Source organism: Otolemur garnettii, unplaced genomic scaffold (assembly GCF_000181295.1).
Source record: "Otolemur garnettii isolate 467f Iridium unplaced genomic scaffold, OtoGar3 scaffold00055, whole genome shotgun sequence".
NCBI classification, from domain to species: Eukaryota; Metazoa; Chordata; class Mammalia; order Primates; family Galagidae; genus Otolemur; species Otolemur garnettii.
This window is the reverse complement of record NW_003852450.1, coordinates 563317-581583: the sequence shown is the minus strand read 5'-3', so window position 1 is coordinate 581583 and position 18267 is coordinate 563317.

Below are 18267 nucleotides of genomic sequence, written 5' to 3'. Positions count from 1 at the left end.
GGCTATAAATTAAGCAAAATCCCTTTCCATTTGCTCTTAGGCACCTGACAGACCGTGTTCTCCACCCTCCTCCCAGTGGCATGTGCCGTTCCTGCAACAACATGGGTAAGAAGTGGGGGTGTCTATCCTCTTACTCTGTTCTCCTCATCCTGAATGAGGCTGAATGGAAAAGACTTTCAAGGACATAGAGGAGGTCAGGGATTCATACAAGATAGGATACCAAAAAAGAACTGATAAAAAGAAAAACACATTATCTCCCTATACTGAATTTATAGGACAGTTCAACTGGCCAGCAAGAGTACTGACTTGAAGTTGTGACCTGAGGACCATCTCCATCTGCACCAGTGTTCCTCAGGTGAGGTCTCCAAGTGAGCAGCATGAGTAGTACTTGAGAACATGTTAGAAACAAAGATTCTTGGATCCCTTTCTAGACCCACTAAACCAGAAACTCTGTGGGTGGGGCCCAACAATTGTCATAAGCCTTCCTGGCGCTCTGATACATGTTAATGTTTGAGGACAACTATTCTAGGGATTTCTGCACCAGGACAGACCTTGAAACATGTTTACAGAGGCAAATGGCCCCAGGCTTCAAGTTCTGACTTTTGATATATTCTTCAGGCATATTTGCAAATATTTGAAGAACCAATTAGAACAAAAGCATTACTGACAATTTGCTTCAAGATAAAATCAATTTGGGAGCATGAGTTTTGCTTAGTGACGTGAATAACCCCAAGCCTGTACGCTGCCTGGTTTTGACCATTAAGTCAGGGCTAGCTAGAAGATTTGGGTGGGATTAGAAGAGATAGAATACATCTCAACATTTAACAGAAAGTAGCTTTTTCTAGGATATATTTAAAGGTGGTTAGACCCCTGGAATCCAGAAAGTTTGGCATAATTTCCCAGCAGTGTTCTAAATGCTCAGGGGAAATAGGGACAACACTGTCCCTATCAGCGAAAAACCCTAGAAGGCTAAATAGTTGGCCTTGCCTTTGACCCACACCTGAAATTTTATTCTTAAACCAAAAGAACTGTAAGGAACAAATACCGTCCAGCTCCTACTTATCATGGGGTACAGCAGAAGACCTCCATAAAAATGCTTGATCCCAAGGGAGGACTCTTACTCACTTGGATAGAAACGAGAAAGAAAAAGTTAAGCCATTTGTGTTCTTCTGAATGACCCTTCTATGGCACCATCTTATACCCAGAGAGTCAGTTTCATAAATAATCCACCTCCAGGCTGGCCCCTATTCACATCCTATCAAGGGAGGCAAGACGAGATTTCATGGATCAGCTGGGGGAGATTTGGAGGCCTAACCTCTAGGTCGTGGTGATCTCAACTGTGTTTCCTTGCCTGTTTTTTGTTTCATGTTCAATTCAAAGAGAGTTTCTCTTCTGCATAAAATTGACTCTTCCGGGTGGTGCCTGTGGCTCAAAGGAGTAGGGCTCTGGTCCCATATACCGGAGGTGGTGGGTTCAAACCTGGCCCTGGCCAAAAAAGAAAAAGAAAACTGCAAAAAAAAAAAAAAAATTGACTCTTCCTTCCTTACCCCTGCAATGACCAATACCAGGAGGGTGGCCCTTTATCAAGAAGGTATATGCTGTTACAAGTGTCCACACACAGCCTAAGAGGAAAAAGATGGGGGAACTAGAACTAAATCAATTTCCACTCCTGCCAAGGCTGGGGCTGAAGCAGTACAAAAGAGCCTGTGGGACACAGCGTGTTACCAGAAAGCTCGATGATCAACATAAATCATATTTTAATGAAATGTTTAAAAAATTATAGTTAAAGCAAAAAATACCCCATGATAAACAAAATGCCAAAATCTTAAATGAAAACAGATCAGTATTACTGAGTTTTCTTCTTGCTTCAGGCTCCAGAGGTTTTTTTACACAGTGCTGTCTGCGATTATCAGCTACCACAGTTGAAATATGCTCAGTTGTGTATAGAATAGACAGGTGGATGATGAGTAAAAGCTAAGTCTCTGAGGTCAGAATTCCCAGTGGCAATAAAGAAAGAGAAGAGCAAGAGGAAAGACACAGTCGAGGCAGAAAATAAAGAAGAAAAATATCTATCGAGAATTTATAGATATGAGAAGCATTGTATCAAGCACATTACACGTATTAAGTCATTCAGTCCTCAAAACATTATGGAAAAATGCTCTCATTATCAGCATTTTATAACCAAGGACACAGACAGAGAGGTTAAATTAGTTGTCCAAGTTCACATGGAAAGTGGCAGATCTGGGACGTAAAACGAGATTTGGGAGTCTTTGTTTTTAACCAATATGAAGACAAGAAAGAGGAAATAAACCAGGGAGACAATTGAGAGGGAGAGAAAGCAGCCGAGAGTTCTTTGTATTCACCAGCAGCAAAGGAAACACGAAGAAATAGTGGCAGCTTGATGAAGACCAGTTTAGCATCTTTGAACAGGAGACAAAAGCATATTTGAGACACTTGCTGTCGTGCTGGCACAAAATATCTACTTAATGTTGGTTGTTTTTACATCGTGACATCTCCCAATTGACAAGGAAATGCTTAGCATGCCATGAAATGAACAGGAGCCAGAGCTGAGCAGACGCAGCAGTGGAGCGGGTGGCAGTGACGCGGGTGGCGCTGGTGGCTGGGACTGCAGCTTGTCTGATTATTGAGTCCCCCTCCCTCCCAAAGAGCTCTCTCTCTGCCTTTCTGGCTCTAAGTTGCTTTCCTGTAGGACTCAAGAAATAAATACAGATCCGGTATATATTATCTATTTACTTATTTATAGGTTATCTCTCTGTGTATTGTGTAAGTATTTAAAACCGGACTCGACCCAGTGCATCAAAAATGATATCTCAATTGCAGGAGGGGACACGTTGTGCAGGTTTAAGGATGATAGATGGGCCGACCTCCCTTGCTTAGTAAACTGCAGTGAGTGAAACTGAATAACCCTGAAATTAGAAGAGGGGAGGGAGGGGGAGGGTCATGCTGGTGTAATATTACTGGAACAAGATGCAGAGAAAAGTAATTTACTCTGAAGTGACAGTCTGACGGCGAAAAATAAACTAACAGGAGGGAGTTTAGGCTCATTAGCAGCCTGGTCTCAATATTTCATTATTAATGATAATAAAAGGAAGAAAAGAGGGAGAAAAGGCATATGAGAGCGTGTGCTTCCTCCTACACACACACACACAGAGCCAGGCAGCTCTGAGGCTCACAATAGCTGCAGGCTCCAGGACTCCTGTTTGGTCATGACATAACAAAAGGCACCTCCAGGAGAAAGGAAACACCAGGCAGGATGAAGAATGCTCTGGTTCTGGTCTTCTCTCTCTAAATGCCTGAACTGGTGGGGTCCCTCTGTGGGATTCTGGCTGATTTATTAGAACCTCTGCTTCAGGCGCTGAAGCCCCCAACTGATGCTCTGAAGTCTGGCCTGGGTGAAGCAGTGAAAGGAGACCCCACACCGAGCTACCCCGGGGAATTCTCTGGTAACATCCCTCTGGGAGGGAGGCAATCTCGCTCCCTGAGATTGCATCTTGTCTGCACCTAGACAGGGAAGGAACAAAGATACCAGGGATCGATAGCTTTGGTCTGGCTATAAAGGAAACAGGATACATCCCAGAGATGACAGCTGAAGCCTAAAAACAAAATTCTACACTCAGCAAGCAAGTTGGATTCAATTTAATTTAAAATGGCAAAGGAACTATCAAGTTCTATCTATTGCCCTAATAAAGGATATAAAAATCTCCCTTCATGCCACCAGCCTGCCTCTCCTGATGAGTATTTTGCTGTGAAAAATTAACGTGCTTTCTTCGTGACATTGACCCTCATGTATCAGCCAGTCTGGCCTGGTTCATTTTCCTGTTTCCCTGGACCATTTCTGTACATGTTGATATGGTTACATTACTGTTTTAATACTTTTGGGCAAAACAGTAGCTCCCTTCTGCTGCTACCATCTGATGGCCTTGAGCAACTAAAACATATTCAAGATCATCTTTCCTATTGTTTGTGTCCTCATGATTTATCCATGTGACAAAATTATCCAGTTGACCAACAGATACAGGAAGGTCTGTCGCAGAGCTGGGCCCTGTGCAGAGTGAGGGTGAGCACAAAACTGAACTGAGTATGTGGTTCCACTTGTTACTTATAAACATATTCAGACCAGTATGAAGCAGGGCACACAGAAATGACCGTAACAAAACAGCATACCAGACTGGGGTAAGCGTAAGGAAGACTGATTCAGAAGAAGAGGAAGACCAGGAGGGATGAATGACTTTCCCCAGGGTGGTCCAACGAGCCTTCTTGGAGGAAGTGGCATTTAAACTGAGACCTGAAAGAAGAAACAGCCAGCCTGACAGATCGGGAGAGGAAGAGAGTTCTGAGCAGAGAGAAGACTGGTGTGAAGGTCTGCAGTCAGAGAAAAATCTTATCTATTTCATGTCCAAAAGAGAAAAAGAGGCCCAAGTCTCTGGAACATACTGCTGAGGGGGCAACAGTCCCATGTGAGGCAGGAGAATGATCAGGGAGTGTCACGAAGTGGCCCTGAAATAGGCTGGATTTTATTTCCAAGTTAAGGCAAAGCTTTTGGAACATTTAAACCAGAGGAGAGACCTGAAAGGATTTACCTTTTTAAAGGAGACTTTCTGGCTGTGATGTGCCGAGTGAATTGGGGGTGGGATGAACCTAAAAGGGAAGCCTACTAAGGAGGTCCTCAGAGGCACAGCAGGGAGATGAAACGGGCCTGGGAAGGCACAGAGGGTTTCAGGATAGTTTTCACGGAGGAAGACGCAGGAAGAGGTAACAGACTGCAAAGGAAGTACCCTTGGTGTTTGGCATCACCATCTGACAGTAACCTTCAGTGTCACAATGTCATTGCGGTTATCAGTGAGTCTAGACGTGCATGCGTTCTTTACAAATAATGTAAACATGTGGTCAGATCTGCTTACTGATTTATCTTACTGTGGACAACTGTGTCTATCCCCAGCGAACCGTCTACCTCACTCCATTTGGCAGCTCAAGAAGCCTCTGTTCTTTCTTCTCATTGTCATTAGGGTTGTATTTTTCTCCTATGGGCCTGAGTTCTCTTCATTCCCAGCAACTTCCATCTTCTCAGATGGGGCAGAGGAGCCTCTGGAGCAATGGTTCTCAAAGTATTGGCGAGGTAAGACCAGCTGCATCGGCCTCACCTGGGAACTTGTTAGAAATGTAAACACCTGAGGCCCAACTCAGATTTACTGAATCAGTAACCGTGGAGGTAGACACTCAGCTATCTGTGTTTGAACCAGCTCTCTAAATGATTCCAGTGTGCTCTAAAGTTTGCAAACCACTGCTCTAGTGCTGTACTGTCCAGAAGGGTCGTCACTCACCCCCATGTTGTTACCCCATGTGGTTCAAGGTTATTATCTTTGAAATATGCCCAGTCTGAAGTGACATGTGCAAATGTAAAACACACACCGGATTTCAAAGACTTGTATATAAAATGTAAGATTTCTCATTAATCATTTTTCATATTGACATCTGTTGAAATGATATTGCCTTTGATGTTAGGGGTTAAAAGGTACCGTTAAAGTTAATCTCACTTGTTTCTTTTTACTTTTTTAATGCAACTACAAGAAAACTTGAAGTTGCCTGTATAGTATGTATCATATTTTTAAGGAATGGCCCTGTTCTGAAGCATGACTTCTGCAACTTCATTGTGAACAGGGATTACCTAGAATCTTACTGAAATGCAGATTCTGATGCAGTAGGTCTGAATTCGTTGTTTCTAGCAAGTTCCCAGGCCATCCCATGTTGCTAGTCTGTGAACCACTCCCTAAGTAACATGGGACCAATGTGTGTTAGAAGATTTCCTGGAAGTAGGTATGATGTCACCAGAGAACTACTGAATACGAAACCAATGCACCTGGTTTTAAGTCTCAAGTCTGCTTCTCATTAGCTCTATACTTTGGACAAGTCATTTTTTTTTTTTTTTTACAATAAGTGGAGATAATACAAATAGCCTCAGAGAGTTGTTGGGAGGTTTAAATAACATGTGGTTGATGGAATTGTTTTTGTATTCTCAAAGCCAAATAAATCTAAATTATCATTCTACCCACACTCACATACACGAACATACTTAGTGAGTGGTGAATAGCGGAAATTTCCCCCCTTCCTAAGATCATTCAGGGCTACAGAGAGATAGCACAATTACTTGTCTATTCCAAATCACCTCGAAATTATGTCTTCAAGGATTGTGTGAATCACTGTGACCATAAGTCATCTGAGAGAGAGACTAGTGTTTGCTAAGCATTTCTCTCAGAAGTAGTTAGTGCTTGGGGTCCAAGGGTGACAGTACCCTAAATAGCCAGCTTCAGGTCTCAGAGAATCACAGCATCCTAAATGCTAAGGGGCTCTGTCAGATCAGATTTTGCCAGTAATTAACAAATAACCAGACTCCTAGAAAGAGTCACTTTGTGACTCGAGGGAAAAGAGAACAGAACTGGCCATGTGACTCTGTCATCATTAGGAAGATGGGAGAGGCGGAGAAAGATGCATGAAACAATTGTCCCTTAAAGCATAATTATCACGCTGTATTGGCAGCACCCATATGGTCGAGAAGAGCCCAGCTCTCCCTCTCGGGCTGTAGTGCTGGGAATACAAGATGGCAGGAGAGAACCAGGAGATGCTCAAAAACAGCATGTGTTGCGCCAAGCACTCTGCTAGCTCCCTGAAATGGGAAAGGTTACAATTTATTGTAACAGGAAGAGAAAGTGTTTCATTACCTGCTGGCACCAAATTGCCCCTGATTTATACACACACACACACACACACACCCCCAGCAAGAAGGAAAGTCGAATACAGAAAGTGCCTTCTTTCATAAGGGTTACCGATATATTAATTTGGAATTCCTAGATGGGAAGGGTAGGTAATCCCCCAGCATTCTTCAAGCAGCTTTTATGAAAAAGAAAGGGGGATATTGTTCAGCACATTCCTGATATGCTGCAGTCTTTTCTAGCTTCATTGGTCGCACACGTCATACATGGTGTGGAAAGAGACATAAAACAAGAACCACAGCACCGAGTAGCAAAAACTTCAGAAGACCCAGCTCTATTTGCAAGCTGTCCTGACCCATAAACAGCTGATCAGTCATTCCTCTTCCCTGGGCCTCAGGGACAAAATCTTTGTAATGAAAGGATTTGACAAAATGGCTGACAAGGTTCCCTCCAGTCATAATATCTTTCTACTCTAAAGGAAAATCTTGCTTACACAAAATAGCCTTCCTGGTAGGGGACCTCTTTGCTCCTGGGGTACATGTGGATGTCCCCTGAAGGGCAGGTTACTGCAGAAGGGTAGAGAGAATACAGACACCACCAGATGCCCCAGAGAATCAGCGTCCAAGAGGCCCAGAAAATATGAGCCTCTCTGGCAGAGCAGATGCATCTGTGCTCTACTCCTTTGAAGCAAGACTTTCACCATAATTGGAGGAAACTATAGGTTCCCAGACTGGGCTAAGAGGTGAAGTGAGTGTAGCCAAACAGGCTGTAAGCAAATGGTAAGGTTTGTCATCAGGGCCCTCCCAGTCCCCTTCCTTCTCCCTGATACTCCGATCCAAACAGTGGGCTGTTGTGATCCCTCTGTTCCTTTGCAATAAACTATGCTCTCCAGGAAGGATCTGATATCATTAGACTCAAGAAAAAGAAGGGAATTAGCCTTTAGAAATCTACTATATGCCAAGCACTTACATGAAAGATCTCATTTAGCTTTTGTTAGTAGAGTCAAGCATAGGATGAGACTAGGGCAGTCCCTACCTTCTTGGGGTGCAAAAAAAGAAAAGGCACTTGCTCCCAGGGTTGAGCATGGGGCTTATACTGGCTAGCTCTAAGGGTAGGTGCCACCTTAAGGTTTGCACCTACACACCTCCCTTGCCTCATCCTACTTTGCCCTCTTGGCCTTATTTGTACTCGTATTTCTATGTCATACACATAGAATCTGCCATAGAAAGGTCCAAAGCCATATAGCCCCAAGGCTAAAATTAAGACTCATCTGTTTGGTCAACTCTAGCAACACTGTAGTTAAGATACAGACCCCAGAGAGATTAGAATAGTTTAGACTTCTAGCACTTATACTTGCTAGCTGGTAGCCTCAATCTACTTATTTACATACCCAGCTCCAGTTTTCTTTTTTTCAAAAATCATAACAGGACTTATTTCATCGCACTGTAATGAGGGTTAAATGAGGAATACATATAAAGTGCTTTAAACAGCATCAGGAACAAATGTTACAATACATATTATTAATACTTGGTGATGATGATCGTGGTGGTGGTGGCAGTGATGATGGTGATGATGACAATGATATGGTAAATGCTGGGTTTTGTTGTTACTATTGTTCTGATCATATTAATTTATAATGCATAGTGTGCTGTCCTTCCCATGAGGTCTTTGTAATTTAGCAGGAATTAATATCTTAAATACTAGGTCTCCAACAATAAATTACTAGATATTATCACTGGGTCCAGACAAATTATCCTTTGGATAAATTAATAGGAGTGGCCCCGAATTACACAATGAATGTCATTTCCAGCTCTAATGGCTGGCTCATGCACCTGTAGCTTTGCATATTAAGGAAATGACTCTGCCCTCAGAATCATGAACTAAATCCAACAGGGAGAATTTGCCAGGCATTACAATTTGGGGTCCCAAGCACTCCCACACCAGGCAAGCATTTCCTAAACTTTTGCCTCAAGGAACCCAAGATGTGTCTCCTTCTCAGCTCTCTGATTGTTTGTGGATGTAATCTACTCCCTTGGGAAGCCCTGGCCCCAGGAATGTAAGCTGGGCTTTTCCCTGCCACCTCAACTGGCCTCCTTTCACAGTTGATTACTCGCCCACTAATTGTTGTTAATAATCTGGAAAGCACCTTTCTCTGGCAGTGTCAGGACTGTGGGGAAGGAAAGCATTATTTAATTGACCTCCCTATTAGCAGCGCTTGCGAGTGTGCTCATGGGGCCAGATCACACATGGACGAAATGCCGGTCCCCCGAGCACAGCTTGTGTCAATCAGAATCCGCTCTCTGAAGGGTGTTCTGCAGAGGTGCACAGGGTGTGAGAAAGCTGGCTAAGCCATAAATGGGTCCTGATGGTGATGTGTGAACTTGGCATCCAGCCCGCAGGGGGTGGCCAGCTCACTTGTCCCTCTGTCACTAGACCACCTTTAAGGAGGACAAAAATGAAGCAGGGATGACAAATGTAAAGTGAAGGCTGGATCCCTGGCCTTAGGGCACTGAGCCGGGCATCTAGGCTGCCCACCCAGAAGACACCATGAGCTGTGGCTTTACTGTCAAGAGCTGGCCTCCCTGGTCACTCCCACTGTGGAGCCGCATGTCTCCAAACTGACAACTCTAATTTCATCACCCCCAAGAGAAGCCAAAGGGGCCCACGATGGATGTCACTCTGGATGTCACACTAGACAATGCCCAAACACCCACAGAACTCCTGAGCTGAAAGGGGCCTTGAAAGGATCTGACATTAACTGCACTGACCTAAGGGTAGGACATTGAATTCCTGGGGCCACTGGTACCAATACTGATGGGACTCCCTGGCTCTGGCTCTTATTCTCTTTTGCTCCTGTTCTTTCTCTTTTTCTGCTTCTTCTCCCTTTGTTTTTGTCTCCTTTTTCTCCTATGATGAACTACACCATGTCCCCACCCCCCTACACACACATATTCATACTATCCTAAGCCCATGAATACATGATGCCTTATATGCAGTTGTGTTTGTGTTGCATACCTGAAAGAAGATAGTTGAACAAATAATGCATCTGATTGTGACTTAGAAAATCAAGAGTCTTCTTTCTGACTTCCTGAAAAGAGCTTTCAATTCTGACAACTCCCTTTGTGAGAAGAACAAAGACAGCCCAAGTGGTGGGCTTGTGGGGAGCAAAGAGAACAGTTACAGAAAGTAGTTGAGGAGGACAGTAATGAAAGCAGACTTCCCTGTAGCCAGAGGAGGGGGACCTGAAGACTAACATGGAGAAGGAGTGCATGCAGTACGTGTTGGAGTCAGACTGAGCAGGGACCCACACAGATGGCTTTGGACTGAGAAACACCTCTGAGACCATTTCTGAGTTTGCCTGGTTCCTAGTAGGCACTTCCTGACCTCAAGGGACACCTTCTTCCCTAGATAGAATCTTCAGTGTGGTTGAAGCCAGATGATTGGCTGGTAGTTTATGAGGGGTCTGATACCCTACAATAAAGATGAAAACATTATTTAAAGAAATAGTGGCTGGATTTGCAGCTCAAAGCACAAAGGAAAGTTCCTTGCATAGCTAGAAATCCAGAGAGCCTGCAGTCCACTGACAGCGAGCCATCTTGCTACATGTGAACTTTGTCTACTATAACAGTCCTTCCCTGATGCTCACTACTTCTCTCCCCATCCACACTCACAGCTCTGCTGCCTTGGGTATCTTTCAGCCCTGGTGTGATGACTGCCACTTGTATGTGCTGCATGACCAGGAGTTGAGCTGAACAGAAGAGGATATTGCTGGGGAAACCCAAAGCATTAGGGGCCTGCCGTTCCCATAACGCTCCTGAGGAAAACCAGCCTGGCAAATGGGCCGTTGGTGTTTTATCTGCATAGCAGCTGTCAGGTGACCTGGTGAAGTCCTTTCCTTCCCAGGAGTGATAAGGCCACTTGAACAGTGAGCTTTTCTCACAGGGACTTTGTGTGTGAGCCATACGGAGACAAAGAAGGGGATGAGGAAGGAGAAAAGCACAAGGCCTCTGAGTGACCCTCATGGGGAAGCTGTCATGGAAGATGCACTTCTCCATTGAAGCAGTGGGTTTCTGTTGGACTAGTAGAGTGGCTTTCGGCTTTTGCTCATGCCCATTCCTCGTCCTGGAATATCTCTTCCCCATTGAAAGCCTAGCCACTTTCAATCATTTACAAAGCATACACAACCTGAGAAATTCTCAGGGCTGCAGGAGGAAACATCTAGAGAACATTCATGGAATATCATCTGGGAAACAGCTGAACATGACTCTGGAAAAGTTTGGACAGATAAAGAGGAGGCAATGCTTCACAGGAAGACACCCGTCCCGAAGAAACCGTCTCAGCCGCCTTCTATGCCAGAGGAGGCTTTGCCTTGATGTACCTTCTCCCAAGGTCATGGCGCAGCTGCTTTTTGGCAGCCTTAGCTGCAGAAACAGCTGAGCTTCAATCTAAACAAGCTTTAGTTTTGTGCTTAATCTCATAATGAACTGAAGAAATCAGTTTTCAGCAAGAAAGAGAGAACAATAAAGTAGGCAGAAAACTAGCTTAAATGAAACAGTGGGCAACTTTTGCTGGCCTCTACCTTGAGAAACACGGAGCTGAGATCAAAACGTTGTGGGTTGTAGAGTCACACAGACCCCAGCAATTTATTGATGTGAAACGCTGGATAAGTATTTTAACCTACCTGAGCCTGATTTCTGCAAGTAAGATGTATATATTAATATATGCCTCATAGATGGTAAAGGATAAATGTGATTGCCTGTAGAAAATCTCAAGTACATTTGGCTGTAAATAAATGTTAGTTTTATGTGCTAATATATCGAGGTGTTAAAATATATCCCTGCCACCCTGTATTTCCCTGTTCTCATTCTTTATTCCTGCAGGTAATTGTCCTTGGGTTTCTTGATTAAATAAATATTTATTGAGGGTCTACTATATGATGGGTGCCATTCTAGGTGTTGGAAATATTGTAGTATATAAAATATACAAATTACTATTGCTTCAGAGGAGAGATGCTATAAAGAATGGAAAATATAATCATCAGCCTTTAAAAGAAAAACAAACAAAAGCTTTCAAAAGTCTATGCCAGGTTTAAGATAAAGGATATGGGTCTAGATATAATGCCCAGTAGAAGCAGTAGGGTAAGTGTGGCTTCCAGGCTCAAAGAGACTGGGTGGGGAAGAAATTGAGGAGACAGAGAGAGGCGGGGGAGAGACAGACCATGCCTGTCTGGAGTTCCTGGGAGGCAGCAGAACTCCAGATAGTCATGGTTATATGGTCCATCCAGAACAGTTGGCCAACTGGCCACCTGCATATGAGTTTTATTTGGCCTGCAGTGTTGTCCCATGCTTCCACAAAGAATCATGGTCTGCAACATTTAAGAAGTAATTAAGTCTGCCTCTTATATAGATACAGAACCAGAGGCTGACAATGGTGAAGTGACTTACCTAATTTACATAGGAGGATAATAGTCATTGTGTTTATATAAACTAGGTAATGATGGCACTGACCATGGGAGGCCAGACTCAGAAAGATGACCCAACTCAGTGTTCATAAATTCAAGCAGAGAAAAAAGTCAGGAAAAAAATATTTTATTAAAATGCAGATTCTCAGGCCCCATTCCAAGAGTTTCTGATTCAATGGGTCTGTGATAGAGTCCTTGGAAATTGCGTTTAATAGACATCCTGTGGTGATTCTGATCCAGGTATTCTGGAGACTAATTGCCACCCTACATCTCTCTAGTGCTGATTTGTATGGAAACCCACAGACTCTGAGATGTAATGAGGTGGTGTCAGTTCCATAAAATCCTGGGCTAGTGCAAATTCCGACTATAGGTATGAGCTGAACCTCTTCAGCTGAGTTATGGCGTGTATTTGCATAAATTACCATGCAAAACTTGTTAATATTTCCAAGATATCCTTTTTCATTGCTCCATTAGACAAGGCTTTGTGCTTTTGTTTGGGGCTGAATGTCAGCCAATCCGCATCCATGACTGTGATGGCACAGAACTCGAGGTGGTAATTTATTCCTCTTGTGGAGCCCCGTGTCACCTATCTGTCCTGAGAAATGCTATCTGAAATCAGCTGAATTTTATCATGCAAATTATAGGAAGTGTTATCATTATAAGCAGCAGGAGGTTCCTGATTTGCTATCATTTACACGTTAAATGAGTTTAACCTGCTACTACAGGAGGTGAGTTTGGGAAGAAGAAAGGAAGGGGCCATGCGGGGAAGAATTCCATCAAGGGTTGAGACCCCAGGGCTTTGTGCCTCCAGTAAAATGAGGCTTCAAAAGGATGCTTGGGGTTGCTTGATATAAAAGACTGAAAAGGGATTTGCTTTTTGGATGGGGAGACATGAAAGAAGAGAAAGGACGCGACTTGGCTTTGTTATGACGATACCAAGAGAAAGGTCCACCTGGATGAATTGTTCAAAGTGGAACTGCAATGTCAGAGAATTTTGGCTTTAGTCATAGAGTTAGAAGAAATCAAGACCTTGAGATAGACAATCAGGTGTAACCACCTCATTTTACAGTTAGGAAGACTGAGGCTCAGTAAGGAGAAATCACATGTTTAAATTCAATAAGTAATTTGAAAATAAAAACTAGCCCTTCTGAGCCTGACCCTGCCCTGCCCTATGTTCTTTTGCTTTTGGTCCCTCTCTGACTCTAGAAACTACTAGAGCACTTGGAGCTCTTGTGTTTGCCCTGAATCATGGGGCACTGCCATGGTTTGGGCATGGTTTGCTTGGCCTGTTATGCATCATGTTGAAATTTGGTCCCCATGTTAGAGGTAGGGACTGATGGGAGGTGTTTGGGTTGTAAGGGTGTATCCATCATGAGTAGATTAGTGCCCTCCCTGGAGGGGTGGGGTGAGTGAGTTCTCACTCTGAGTTCCTGCAAGAATTGGTGGTTAGAAAGAGTCTGGCACCCCCTCCTCTCTCTCCTGTTTCTCTCTATCACCATGTGATCTCTACCTATACTAGCTCCCTTTCTGCCATAAGCAGAAGCTTCCAGAAGCCCTCACCAACAAATGCCAATGCTGCGCTTCTGGTACAGCTTGAACAGCTGTGAGCCAAATAAACTTCTTTTCTTTATAAACTATCCAGCCTCAGCTATTCCTTTAGTGCCACAAATGGACTATGGTGACTATTCTCTACCACATATCTCTAGACCATTTCTGTTCCCTTTCTTGAATCTAGACTTCCTTATTTGCATTTTTTTCTATCTGTACCAGAAAACTGAATCAAAGCTGTAAAGTTCTTCCCTCCAATAGGTATTGCCATCCATCCCATCCACAGATCATTTAGCCCTCCCAGTTGTTCCTCCTCTAAGCTCTTCTCTGAGCCCCTTTCTATCTGCTTATTTCCAGTTTGGGGGGCCTCTTGGAGTCCAAGATAGTACATTGAGGTAGTTCACTGCTCTGCAGTGTGATCTGGGTTAGGAAATACTGCATCAACCAGTCCTACTTGTTCTCTTCCCAAGGGTAATTGCAAATAAAAGAAAGTGTAAAGAAAAGTGTGACACTTTAACCTTCGGTGTTGAAATTTCAGCCACAATTATAATGAGCATATTAGAAATATCTCTAGGAAGAGCTGCTTCTTAATGACTTCCCTCAGGGCGCTCTGGCAAAGAACACAGAATTTATTTTTCATTCCTCCAATTTTTTTGTGTCTTCTTGAAGAAGATTGAACAACACAGAGTGATGTAGAGAGGGTGGAGGAAAGAGAGAAGGAAACGTAGCTGAAGGCAGCACAGAGGTTGTAAAAAACAAGATGGATTTAAACATGAGTTGCAAAATACTCAAGTGATGAACATAGGAAAGCAGGAGAAGTTGCATCATGGAGTTTGGAGAAGCACTGAAAGGAGCTGGTAGGGAAAAAACTAGAATGATCTGTAATCCAGGAGTTAGAAGAGCTAGATTTTTATCCTGTTTGGCCATAGTCATCCCTTTGAACTTAGGAGCCCATTATAGCTCTGTAGCCTCTGTGGCCCAGTCTATAAACTCAAGTGTCGAAGTGAGTCATCTCTGTCACTGTATGATTCTTGATGATCTTAGGCTCCAGGAGTTATTGGCAAAAGGAGTAAACTAACACTAGGATTCCTGGAATAGACACAGCCCCTGTGGTGGCTAAAGATTTTAGGAAACTGGCCAAACTGAGGAGAGGATCATTAATAACCAACCACAGGTGGGGCACTGCTGGGAGTCAGACGGAAGAAGCAGGAAAGGATCAGGGAGGAAAGGGTGTGCTGGTTGCAAAGCTCAATCTCTCTCAGAAGTGATCCATAGCTTTGCTCAAGAAAGGTGAGGATGTTACCTTCTGCCTGCCCAGCAAGGTGATAGAGCATGTGGGGCCAGGATTCGCCAAAGGCCTAAATTACAGTGATTAGGGTCCATCTGAACCAGACCAATTACCTCTGTCCCCCACGTCTAACATTTCCTATTATTAGCTCTAATAATAGTGATCAGAATTTTCCTTAGGATGGAACCACTGCTTGTCCTCTTGAGGAACTGTGAGCCTAGTTGACATATGTAAAAAGAATCCTTATTTGGGGAGTGCTTGAGGACTCCAAGGCCACAGGCAGCAATGGTGTCAGGAGTGGGATTGGAGAGAAGGGATGTGATAACAGAAGTAAGACTTCTTCTCATCCCTAGACCTAGAGGCCACTTCTGATTCCAGCTTATTGAGTTGGTGAAAAATTAATGAGATGCACAAAGGATCTGGAAAGTCTTCCTCCAAGCTAGCTCTACAGCAGAAAAGTAGGAGACCCTCTTCTTTTGGTTATAAGCAGAGAATCAAATTGAGACTTATATTTTCCTTTGAAGCCCTAATGTACATCATGCAAGCTTTACAAATGGGAGTTGAAAGTTCCTGAGAATGAAACATTCATCTGAGTCTTACTACTGCGTGGTAAGAAACTATGTACTAATCCCACTTCTGCACTGAGTAGGCTGATTCTTCCCTGTCAGGGGCTGAAAGCCAGTATGTTTTGATGTTCCAAAAGCTGCAAGCATTCAGGTACCTGCCTGCCTCCTGGTTCCTCATATTTCCTGTCAAACATCCAGTTCAGGAAGTTTAATCCCTGGCCCTGGATGAGAGGGTATTGCGTGACTACAAGGCATCCAGCTGGGGCTTGGGGGGTAGAACACATTTAATTACTGGGTAAACACCACTCAGAATAAAGGAGGTGAGACAGATGGAGTCCTCCACCTCCCACCAGCATCTTCTTGGCCAGACGGACTGGGGAGGAGCCACTCTGCCTCAGCCGGGAGCCCATGGAAGCTGGCCTGAGAATAGACCCTGGTGCTTTGTTTCTGTGATTCTCTTCTTGCACAGTAGGCATCAGAGCCTGGTAGCCAGTCCCCTGGCTGCCATGTCTGACAGTATCTCAGACACACATCCTGAACATGGGCTGTCCCTGGAGAAACTTCAGTGCCTAATCCTGTCACTATGAAGCATCCATGCACAGCCAGGCTACAGGCAGACCCGGTGTTCTCAGGGAAAGGCTGTCAGTCATCAGTAATCCCAGAGCCAGCAAGATTACACACTGAAGCATCATGCAGATGGACTTGAGCGTGCACGGTAGAGGACACAGGCCATGGAGGGGGCACCCAACAAAGCCAGTGTGAGATTCTGATGTGCATTGAGGAGTTTCAGATAGAAATGATTTCCAGAATGATGTCCTTCCAGGTGGTTTGTGACTGTCATGCTTGGAAGGGGTCACCTCCATTGTCTCAGAGATATAACCTGTTATGGTTGATCAGGCCATTACCTTGGCAAAAATACCTAGTGGCTTCTTAAGCTAGTCAGTTATTCATCCATCCATTTATCTCTCACGTAACCTTTAGTAAGCAACTGTTACATGCATAGCACAGACTATTTAAGGTTGAGCTTGGAACGATGCATCTCATGAAAGATCAGATATAATATCTTAGACTGCCAAAATAAAGGGACGATTGTCCGGAATCTGGATAACTGCTCTAAAGCCAACACATGCTTCTCTCCTATTTTTCCTGGCCCATCCTCTCCTTATAAAGCCCCTTCCTTCTTGAGCCATGGTAGATGCAGATTCAACCACTATTTTTTTAAATATGCTGCTTTCCTAAAATACCCTAACAAAAAATACCTCAAATACCCAACGTGTCTGCAGGTATACGCCATATTATTCCTAACACCATTTGAATGTAATGTGTCTGAAAGTGAGTGAACTTAAACGGTAATAGCAAAGCCCCATCTAAAGCTCGGAGTCTCATCGCCCAGAATCCAGCACTGAAGTCCTCTTCCCCCACCTTGGTGTGACTGTAGGTCTTGCCTGCTCCCTGTTTGTCCTTTGCAACATGCTCGTAGTCTCTCCAACTGAACTAGTGAGTCACATGCCTGGCTGGCCAAGGGTCCCCAGGGAGCAGCCTGGACTGGGTATGGTGCTCCCTTTCACAGAACAGCCTGCACCCAGACAGGGGAAGTGAGGGCTTTGAAAAAGTTTCTAAGATCCTCTGACAGAGAACATGAATCAAAGGTTGTTGGACAGATTCTTCACTGGAAATTGTCTTCTGGCAACTAGATGTCTTTGAACTTATCAAGTGACAATGGGAAGCAACCCCTGATAGCTCCCCATAAAACAGTAAAGCATTTATTCCGAAAGCTGTTCAGGAGATACAGTCTCTCCAGGTTATCCTGTCTGTTTTTCTTCTCTTTGTCACCTTTGATTCCAGACAGAGGGCATTTATGACATACTAACCTTTTGGTCTCCTAGGATTTGTGTCTGACATTTGACTGAAGGGCAAAAGAAAAAAAAAAAAAAAGGTGCATATCTTCAGCTGTAAACTTTTCACCAGGTTTGGTCTCTGGCGGGATGGTGACATAAGGTAAGATTTACTCCAGGTCTCTCCATCTGCACTTTGCTGATTTAACTCTTCAGGTCTTTCACTTTTCTTTTCCAGTTCCTCTTCTCAGCCCACCAGCTGTAATTTCAAATTCTACCACACTTCCTCCCTCATCTTGTCTCAGAAACACAGTCCTAAGTCTTTATTCGGAGGTTAGGAGATTGTGTAACACAGGACCCAGGAGCTTCCTAAGAAGGTATTTGTAAAGGTGAACACCTCCTGGGTAGGAAGGATAAATCTGCTTATTAGGAAGGGGCTGTGGGAAATTTCTCCATGACTCCTCTCCACCTCCAACCACATTCTCCAGTCTAACACAGGTTTAGGTATATGGCTGAGCCCATCCACCAATTCTAGGAGCTAAATAAAAATGCCTGTGGGTACATCCCCCCCACTCCAAGATAACAGACCAAGAGTACAGTGTGACAACATAGTAGCTTTTCATTATAGCCAGTGAGCGATACCCTGGTCAAAGGAAAGTCTCAATCACAAAGGAAAGACTTATTTATTTATTTAATTTTTTTTTTGCAGTTTTTGGCTGGGGCCAGGTTTGAACCCAGCACCTCCCGTATATGGGGCCAGTATCCTACTCCCCTGAGCCACAGGCGCCGCCTTCTTTTTCTTTTCTTTTTCTTTTTTTTTTTTTTTTTTTTTTTTTTTTTT